The 10,639-nt window shown below is 40.9% G+C and overlaps 1 protein-coding gene across 8 annotated transcripts in view; it reads right to left on the bottom strand.

Annotated features, from left to right (window-relative positions):
- KCTD1 (potassium channel tetramerization domain containing 1) overlaps positions 1 to 10,639 on the bottom strand; it is a 101,402-nt gene that overhangs the window by 43,338 nt on the left and 47,425 nt on the right. The window contains exon 1 of one of the 8 annotated variants that reach the window (XM_017833163.1): positions 1 to 26. This exon is cut by the window's left edge and continues 2,438 nt beyond it. The exons of the other annotated variants lie outside the window; for them this stretch is intronic. The gene's annotated coding sequence lies outside the window, so the exon portion shown is untranslated. Of the gene's footprint in view, positions 27 to 10,639 lie in introns of those variants that run through there. 8 annotated transcript variants of the gene reach the window in all.

The following is a 10,639-nucleotide window of genomic DNA, read 5'->3' as shown; positions in this document are numbered from 1 at the left end:
TTTATCCACTTCTAGCAGGCACTCCACATATTTTGTAACAGTTTTTACATAAGAAAAGGACAAGGAAAAAGAAAAAAACACTCCCTCCTGGGTTTAGAAGGAGAGGACTTCTGTTTGCCAGAACCATGCTGGTTTATTTGAATGTAAAGTTAAACAAATCCTTACAAATGGTGTTCAGATTTGAGTGGGAAAGAAACCAACAGGTAACTTTCTTCTTGGACCAAGTTTGCAATTTGTCCAATAATCTTCTGGTGAGAAGCAACACTAGAAAACAAGCATTGATAAAATCTGACTGTTTTGTTTGCAAGGTAAGATCCTATCAGCAGTACCCGAATAAAGATTAATGTCTTGAATTGCAGTTGTATCTGAAGATTTTAAAGACCCATAAAAAGGTAGACTTCAGTGGGATAACTGGGAGGTTGTCATGAACTGTCACAATTTGAGAAACGGCTTTTTCTTCTTTAGATTTGACTCACAAACTGAACAAAAATAAGCCTGTACTGCCTTACTTGAAGTCAATTTATACTCCAGTTTGAATAGCACCTGCCCTTGGGTATGTTCCAGAAGAACATCTACCTTTCCACAAAAGGAGGCTAACACCCATCGTAAAACTTCTAGAGGCACATTAGATGTCTGTTCCCCCCCCAGCAATTTCACCCTTAGAAGTAGAAGGAACGCTGCCAGTTACAGCCTGTGCTGAGGAAACATGAGTTATAATTTTACCCTGGGAAAATTGCTGAACTGGGAGCTTCTGGTGTGGCATAGGTCTTGCCTTCGCAATCCAATGGTTCTTTTGATTCAGAGAGGCTTTGAAAGGGTGGTGATGAAAAACATAGCCTCTCCCTTTGAATCAGCCAGCTGCCTGCTTCCCTCTGCACTTTTAAATTTGGTTTATTAATTTGCCTAGGAGCAGAAAGAAATAACACTGACCCATCTAGAGAAGATATGTCCAAAAATGTATCAAAGAACATTATCTATTTCAGGCTGACCACGCAGACAACAAAACCCCCAACTTTGTACTATCCAAAGAATTTTGTATGTAGAATCACCTTACCAGGCTTAAGAAAGTCTCTATTAGCTCTTCTGGCCATATGAAGAGGAAAGGGACAAAATACAAGGATCTGATAAAACCATGTCTTTGAAATGTTCTAAACACACAAGAGCTTTAAGCACTCTCCAGATGTTTCTTGCAGCAACCAATAATAAAATATTCTCAGATGGAATTGCAATTTTGAAGACATTGCATCCACTTGGTAATTATGAGACTAGCTAGTAAAACAGACAGCTTCATCTATAACCTGACTGCAGAAAAAAGGCACAGAAGTGCTTTAAAGCCATACACTTTTAATTATCTAATTTATTATGAAGATGTAAAAAACCCCACAATTTTGACAGTTACAGCTCAGTCTGGTAGAGAACTGGAAATAGGGTGTGAAACTGTAATCTTATATTATACATCCCTTGCTCCAGTATTGATGAAACACCATGGGCAAAAAGAACTGACATTTAGGAGCTCTGTGTCACTGCTCTGTTTTCTTCCTGTCTCATCTACTTCCCCTCCCAACAAGTCTCTAAAGCTGAACTTAGCAAAGCAACATCACTGTCTCTCAGAAATGATAATCTATCAAAACCCCAGCAGAGGGACAGAGACTGCCGAGAGGGAGAACAGTGCAAGGAAAGGGTAAAAGTTGAACTTGCTGAGATGATGGGCTTTTTTCGAAGTCTTTGTTAAGACAGACTGCAATAGGGAGTGTTTACCCATCTCTACGATGATCCCATGCATTTCCAGGGCTAGCTGGGATTTTTTCCTCTCCTCTCATAACTCCCATTGAAATTATCAGCCTACAGATTTCACAGCAAGCAGGAGAATGAAAAAACCCAAACACTATCACGAGAGAAATCGTATTATCATTACCTATTTCAAAATGCTTGTGGGTTACTTAATACCTTGGGACAGGCAGCATAACACCACACAGGTGCTCACTGTATGGGGTCAGGAAACAGCCTTCTGCTAAAAATACACATATGAGGCAACACACAGCACCTCTCCCCAGAGCTCTGGAAACAGGCTATCCATGTGGTGCATGGGACCTGAACCCAAAACCATAAGAGACCCAGATACTGCTCTATCCCCACCCCATAATAAAATCTGTCCATCTTTGGAATTTAAATCCCTTAGAGCAGCCGGTATGTTTTTGTGGCTGGTAGGAAGGGGCTGAAGCCCTGAATTAAGCTAAATACAGGTGTGGCTAAATTCAAAAAGCTCCTTCAAAGCAGTAGTGCACAAAGGGTTTTACTTCATTTTACCTCTTTTTGGGCGTTTGAAGTTTGCTTAAATGTTGGAAAAGTATTTAGGGATGAAGGGGAAAAGGGAATGGTGAGCATATGACTACGGGGGTCACGCAGCAGTTTTTTTTTGTTAGTGTGAAGGGCAGGATTCAAGGAAAGAAGAACGCAGGAGTCTCCTCTGGCAGGCAAACAGAGTGCTTGGCAAGACAACGACCATATGGCATATGAACAAAGCATATTTTAGATTTGGTTCGTTTGATTCCATTATATGTAAAAGATACTCTAAGATCCATGGCTAAGAAATACAATTTTGATTATTATTGTTTTCAAACCTGTAGGGATTTCTCCAAGTAGTCATTGTAGCTCATATGATAAACACATCCATTTGGCAGCTAATTTTAGCATTTTTTGCCCACAAGGGTGATTAACCCTGAATCTATATAACCATGTGCTAACAGAAGCCATCATTGCCCCCGCCAACCTCATGAAGCAGCAATCCACTATTTAATTGTAGATGAACAATCTCTGCTAACCACCTCAGCAAACACTTTATATTAGAAGGTTTTTACTTGATCCGACGCCAAAACAGATCGTACATATAACCTTAGAAGAGTGGATGAAGTTTACATTACATGCAATATGCACTTCCTTGGACTGCACGGCCTGCTTCTAAATCTGCACTTATTCTTCTCTGGTCATTACTAAAACACAAAGAATCAGTTGTTGGGCAACAAAAAGACATGAATATATTTAAAGAAGCAGAAAAGTCTATGCCTGTCACTCAATGAGAAATGCCTGTCTCACTTTCTCTATCTATTGGCTTTTATTGCCTCCAATGTACAACACATTTCAGTAAAACTGAAAATAACACATTAGCATAAACTGATAGTAGATATAGCTATGTTATGGGACAGCTCAAAATTCAAACAACATCTGTTTCAACAAGAAAATGAAAGATAAACATAATACAGTTATCTCCAAAACATACAGAAATCAAGTGAGACAACTCTGGACACAGACTGTCACTTGCCACAGCTGTGGCAACCACCATAAGCATGTAGATATGAAGGAAATGTCTCTTTTGTTAGGCTCTTCTCTAACGGGGCTCTTGGAGAAGCTGGCCCTTGCCAGAAGGCTCAGATCAGGTAATTCAAACTGCTGATGAGGCACTAAGCTTTATATGAACTTATGCTCATTCAAAATAAGACTTGAAATTTTTTGTTGGGTTTGTGGGGAAGCAGGGGAAGACTTCATTTACAAACTCACTGAATATCTTGAGTGGTAAAAACCAGTAAGACCATGCTGCTAAGAGTAAACATCTTCTATAGGCCCAAACTGACAGTTTTGAACTACACTTGTTTTCTGCAATAGAGAAGAAAACAACTTTAAAGAAGGATCAAGACTGAGGATCAAGACTGGGGAAAAAAGATCTAAAAAAAAAATGAAAATCATTTAAAGAGCAGTTTTGAGTATCAAAAGTATGAGAAGGTGTCAGGTACAGACAGCCACCGAGTATGATGAAATAAATTTTTAAAACCATATGCAAAAAACCCACCACATTCCAGTAGAGACATGAAAAGTGGAAGAAACCATCACAAGAAGAAGAGCTGACAGGTAAAGGAGCAGATAAAGGGACAATTGTAAGGGACACATGACACATTTGGCGTCTTTAAAGACCAATTCCAGATAAAGTCTGGGAGATAACTGCAAAGGATTTTATCTGGAACCATGTAAGTTTGAGCGAAACATCAGGAAGGCCTTAGAGCTTGTGTCTCATTTCATGCTTGTCCTCCTGCTGTTTTACTTGATGCTTGTCTCCTATCCAGGAGCAGTGCAGGAAACCATCAGCTCCCTCCCTAGTGTGGAAGGGGAGGAAAGCAGAGGCCAAGGCACTAGCATTCCTGGAAAGGGTAAGGAAAGGGGGCAGGCACACCAAGTGAATGTTGGTAGTGGGAAAACCAATCTTTTGGAACAACAAAGCCCTGCAAGAAAAAGAAAGGAGCAAACAGAAGAAGGAGGAGGCATTAAATTTGGAAGAGTGGAGAAAAGGGGGGGGGGGTGTCAAAAAAAACCCAAAAGAAGCCCTCCAAAAATGCCAAACATTTAAGTTGACAGGTCTCCCCTTCAGAACAAATATTTGAGAAGCTTGGCTTCAGCAACAGAAGAACTGTAATGTCAGAAATAAAAGAGCATTTGAAATAAACAGGAAAGGTTTCGGGGCTTTTCTGGTGATCATCTAGTAGACTGTAGCAGAACTTAAGTTCAGCAACAATTCCTGAATTTTAGATTGTCTCAGCTATCTTCCATCCCATTACAAACACATTCAACTGAACGCTTGACTTCTGATGAACACCAACCTAGAGTTCAAAAACTGAAGGGGAATAGCTTGAGGAGAGGTTTATCTGTGTGGAGAGGGGTTAGAGTGGAAGGATGTGATGCAAGATTGTTTTGTTTTTCAGCAAAAACACTAACCCTCATCATTTCCACCTCCTCTGCCTTGCACAATGAACAGAAATTCAATCCGGAAAGCAACAATGGGGGTGGGTATATGTGCACCTTATTCCACATATTTGACAAGCAGTGTGGAATGAGGTGTGGCAAGAAGTGGAATTCCTAACTCCAGCCCTGGTCAGGAAAGACAGCTAGATGCCAACCACGCCATGAAGGTCTTGTCATCTAAAATTCAAGTAAGGTGCTGAGAAGCCCAGCACTTTCTCATATTGAGGTGTGCCACAGATACAGAAAAAATTTATATTACAGTCACAGGGTTTGATAGCCACAGGAGTCTTGCCTGCCACACATTCGCTTCAACAAAACCTCTTAACCCATCTCGCAGTGATGAGCATTACAAAGTGTTCAGCAGGAAGTAGTTTCACCAAGAATAATACACTCCTGCCAACACCAACTTCACTTGACCAGAAGCAAGTCTGGAAGTTTCTAGGATGCTGACGTTGTGGTATCTAGTAATAAGGACGGAGGTTCACCTAAGTCAGGGCACAATGAAGCAAGCCAGGAAGTTCATCTGGGACTAAGAAACCCAGCAGAAATCTGAATGCATGGCTGAGCTTAAGCAGTAGCAGTTACATCAGAAATGGTTTTAAACACAAAAAGGGAATGGAAGACAAGCAGATAAACTCTAATACTCACATGCAAATTAGAATCAATGATGACAATTGATTTTTATAAAGGGTCTAATGATACAATGTCAACTAATTCTTCCCATCTGAAGCCTGGCACCATTTAGTATATTTAATTCAAAAAAACCCCGAGTGCATTTTTTTTCTTCTCCCCTTCTTCTGGCTCTTTTGCCATGCTGACGCTTGTTTGCATTACATCTATTTTGAGCTAAATTAAATAGGAGAAGCAGAGTTTTGATTCAGTAGTAGCAATAAATGGGGTTAGCCTGGCATTGATCTGTGTAAAGGGGCCAAAGCTAGGACTGCCAGAAGCAAAACATGGCCAGTGAACTCTACAGCACCAAGAGTGACCCTGCAGCTGAATTCCTAGCCCTGATTACAACAGAAAGAGACTTGCTTTCCTGAACAAAGAGTATTTCAGGCAACAGATTAGCAAGAGAAAGTCTACTTGCAATGGCAGACGGAGGAAACTGACCAAAAATAAGAATCACAGCACAGTTTGGAGGATGTTAGAAACCTTCTGAACAGCGCAAAACAAATGCCTGCCTTGCACTATATTTTTTGTATGCCCTCATGAGGCCCAAATGCTGAAAAAACGGTATTTTTCTTTTGCATCTCAGTTAAATAGCTTTAAGTTAGTGAAGTGTACAGTGGGGAAGATGAGCCAAAACCACACTAAGGATAGCATACTGAAAAAGTTCCCTGGCAGACTAAGAACATTTGTCTTGCAGCCCTACAGAAAGGGCAATCACATTTACTCTAAGAGAAAAGGCCCCTTTTATAAATCATGCTTTAAATTCAGCCTGCAAATCTGTACAGAAGGAGAATTTCACAATCCTTAGGAAACACGGATCAAATTTGCTCGCTCTCTGGGTGTTTGTGCTGTTGTGCAATGCCAAACAGCGAGAGCACAGCAGTAAATCTGGCCTCATGACTACCAAGTTTAATCACGGTGTATCTACAAGGGAGAACAAAGTGCCTCTTATTCCTGCTGCACTGTGATCCCTCTGGATCTCAAACCAAGCAGGGTCAGTTCAGGCCAGCATTTGACTAGAGGCCAGCAGAGCACTGGAATCAGCTGCTTCCAAGGTTGAAGAAAGCTCTCACCTCACCTCTGGTGAGACCACATCACACAGGAGAAGCACACAAGATGTTGGGCACTCAGTCATCCCCATCAGCACCTTCAGTCACTGCTCCTAATGCTCTGGCAGGTCTGCTGGCTATTCACAGGTCCTGTACACAGCAAGAAGCTGGTGAGAAGCATAGCACTGCCAAGTGATCCGAGACTACTGAGCAGCAATGCTTCCTATCCTCATTTTTTTATCCAGGACAGTTGGGTGATATGGTGTTACCTGCCTAGAGCTCACCTTTGCTGGAAATCCTGAGTCAGGGCTGACTCTGAGCAGTGCAGCCCGCTCCTCGTGCTGGCTTTGCCAGGAGCAGTGGGGATCTCATCCCCCAGAGCAGTAAGAAAAACAAAGGATCATTCATCATCACTGCTTTGACTTTTAACCTATTTTACATGAGCATTTCCTTAAAAGCAAGGACCACAAAATATTGAGCCAGGTCAATCCTTGTTTATAAGCTATTAAAGGCCTTCAGCCTTTTTTTCCCCACACAAAGCCCCATAAGAGATTTTTGCTTGCTGCTTTACCAAGGGGCAAGGTGGGAACCCACAGAGGAAAGTGAGAGAGATTTAAAGAGTCTGTCAGTGTACTGACAGCCTGCAAAAAATTAAGTCAGAAATCTGCAAGACATCACCTTGTTTTTTTAATGCTACTCATTTGGCTTGCCACTCTTATTAAGAGTTGATTACATCCTTCTCTTGAGTTTCGTGGTGGCTGCAATGTCAGAACATGGGACATGTGGTTGTCATAACTGGGAACTTGCTGACTGATTTATGAGAACTTACAAACCCCAAAACCAGAAATTTTTTATTATTCACTTACATTCTGAATGTTCTTTTCACATTTAATTGAATAAATCTTGAGCTAATGAAAGTTTATTTCTAGTTCAAAATTCAGTTTCCCTTCTGTAGAAGGGTGCCTAAGCCTGATATACCTTTGCTATAGAAATCACCCCACAATATCTTCCAAACAGATCAAGTTCAATATACTTACATTGGTAACAGCATCTTAAGTTGTCATTTTAACTGTTTAGCGGGCATTGAGCCATGTCAAATAGATCAGTTCATTATTAAAAGTGGCAATTACTGTAAATTACACTTTTCATAAGAGCAACTACCTAAGCTTTAAATATGTTATGATACCTCCCTGACCATTCCCTTTAAATGAGGATAGCTGAGGGCTTAGACATCATCATGCAACAAATAGCCGTGCAATTTCGGACTACTCTTTTTTAACCACTCCTCTCCCCAGGGCTACCACCCCCATGGCAAAACTGGCAATACAGACTACATGCTCCTGCCTCCTCTGTTCCAGTTCACAGACTAAGTATGGCAACTCAATTTGCTGGTGACAATGACAGCACCCAAAAAATAATACCTTGACCAAGGTTTGCTGTAGCTGCTGAAGTGCAGGCACACAGTTCCTTTTGCTGACTCCACAAGGGAGCAAAAGCCTTCCACAAAGGAGGAGGGCAGCCGAGGGCAGTAACATCAAGCTAAGATTTGCCAGGGCTTGTCTGTCAGAGGACAAAGTTTTTCATTTTAACCACTTTTGGCACATTCCACATGCAGTATTTTCAGGAGCTTTCTAGGATGTTTATGAAACAACTGCAAGGTAGGCAACTAAATAGATGGCGGCACAAAGAATTCCTTCCCACATTCCTCTCCCATGCTCTTACCATTGAAATAAATGAAGATGTAGTTTATGTTTCTGTAATTACAGTTTGTATAAAGGAGAGCAGGTTGCTAAGTTATGGTAAGGAGCCCGTATGCAGATTTTACCGAATAAAAAGACCAGTCAAAACATTACTCAGAGGGAATCCACACTCTGATATCATCCAGCATAAAACGACCTACTTTTAAACTACTCACGTTAATCAAACCAATCAACTGGAAATTGTTCTTATGAGAGCTATTTTAACATAGGTGACATTCAGAACACTGTCAGGTTTCAGTCATTTAATATTAAGTACCAAAAGGATAATATTACAGGTTTGCTTTATGACATTTTTGTACCATATATCATCTGTTGTTTGCTTCTAATCCCGTGTTTCCTCCATTTAAATTCTTACAGTATTTATATAGCCTTGTAAAACTCCAGTACAAAAGAATAAGCAACAGGAACTTTTCCCCATACATTACTTACCAACTTAACTATGTAATGCGATGTGAAAGGTTTATGCACACCAGCTGGATCTCATTACAGCTAACTTTCTGTCTTTTTAAAGTGTACTTTATCTGGAATATTGAAATCACTAAGAATTTCACTTAAAAATATGTTGAGCTGGCATACACACAAGTTCCTACTGCAGGATGCTAACTCATTCAATAGGTTCACAAGTCAAGCTTGTGGACGCTAATTTCTGAAGTTTAAAATGCATCAGCTCCAATTTAAATATCTGAAGCCAACAGAACACCTCAGCTTAATTCAGTCTTCCCTTCTAAGCATCACAGTAATCAGAGACACTACTCCTTGTATAGTAAGAAAACCAGCAAGAAAAAACAGGAAAGGAAAAGCTGCAAGATGGCATTGGTATCACCTTTCTACTGATTGGTGCTAAGACTCAGAGGTACGGCAGCTTTATATAGCAAGATACATCTAAAACGCAGGAGTCTGAGCTGGGATGATTTCAGCAGCAAGACCATCAAAGAGGTTACTAAATACACAGATGAACCAAAGCAAGCTTGTCAAACAATTTGGTATTACCAGTTGAGAAATTCCTGTTCAATCGTGAGGCAAGAATTGCGGTTTAATAAAAGCATAGAACAAAACCGAGCATAAAAAAAATCATGTGCAGTGATTTTATTTTTGTTGTATATTTGACTGTAATTACTGTCTTAAGTACTTTAATTGTCTGGCATCTCCTCAAGTGCCTTGCCTGTGGGGAGGGGAGGCAGGGCAGTTTATAGTTTGTTATTAATGAATGAAGTACAAACAAGTTTACCTTGTCTGTAATCAACATTCCCATCAAAACAGTTTGAGAGGAAAATGTAAAGGGGTCCATTCATCCCATGGACCCAATGTGACTCTGTTAATATCTGCTTTTTAATGATTAATGTGCTTCTGCCATGTCACTTCCACCTCAGAGGGGAAAGTGGCAGACATGTTTATAACACTTGCGTGAGAAGCACCACCTATGTGTCCATTGCTGTTCTCTTCTACAGACATCTGCTCTTGGCCACTAACTTGGGGATGGGGTATGGGGACAGCCCCATATGACCTTCCTTGCATGCATTCTAGGTTAAAAAAGGGGATGTGCAGGTGAATCTGTAGGGTCATTTACAATAGGTCTGGAATGATGCACTTCCAGCCCATCTCCACTGTAAATAAATTTTGCCTGGAGTAGAAATGGAGTGGAGGGAAACAAGAATGAATGACGAGAAGAAGCCCATATAGAATAAAATAAAATATAATTGTCTGCTTCATTAAGAAATTATTAGAGCCAAGAAGCCATAAGTAAAAGTCAGTGGAGTGATACGAAGAAGATGGTAAAGCCAGGAGGATGGAGAAGCAAATTGCTATTTTTCACAATTAGTAAAAGACACAAAGAGTACAAATTTGGCCATTAGTCTTGTTTTTCCACTTGGTATAGAAGCCTGCTGCTTTTAGATAACATCACATCCACAGCCCAGCAGACCATCCAGATAGCAAGTGTACCACTGGCAGAGCAAGCTTTCTCTTGTGGCTGTCAGCCTGTCCTGCCTGTCAGGAGCTCACCTCTGGGGCCAGAGCAGCTCTTCACCACCCAGGCTGCCAACAAGAGGGACAATCAGCGTGAGTTCTAGTGGCCTATATTGCAAGGATACTTGTCCACTAATTTTCCTCACAAGTCACCAAAAAATGTACTTTAAGAACAGCTAACAACTTTCTCTTTTTACAGGTGGGCACTTTCCCCACCCCCAGCCCCTTCTTGGACTAGATTACTAGTGCAAGCAGAGTAACATCACAGTCATGTAGCCTGTATACTCTTTATTGCCTTTCATCAGCTGGTGCACTGTCCAACACTGTCACCTCCTATCATGGTACTGTCTTGCTGGCATACAGGTAGCACACTTGTTGCTCCAGGGAGGCTCTATGTTGTGGTGG

The sequence above is a fragment of the Lepidothrix coronata genome, unplaced genomic scaffold (assembly GCF_001604755.1).
Source record: "Lepidothrix coronata isolate B3197 unplaced genomic scaffold, Lepidothrix_coronata-1.0 Scaffold6, whole genome shotgun sequence".
Lineage (NCBI taxonomy): Eukaryota > Metazoa > Chordata > Aves > Passeriformes > Pipridae > Lepidothrix > Lepidothrix coronata.
The sequence above is the reverse complement of the archived record's forward strand: the minus strand, read 5'-3'. Positions and strand labels throughout refer to the sequence as shown.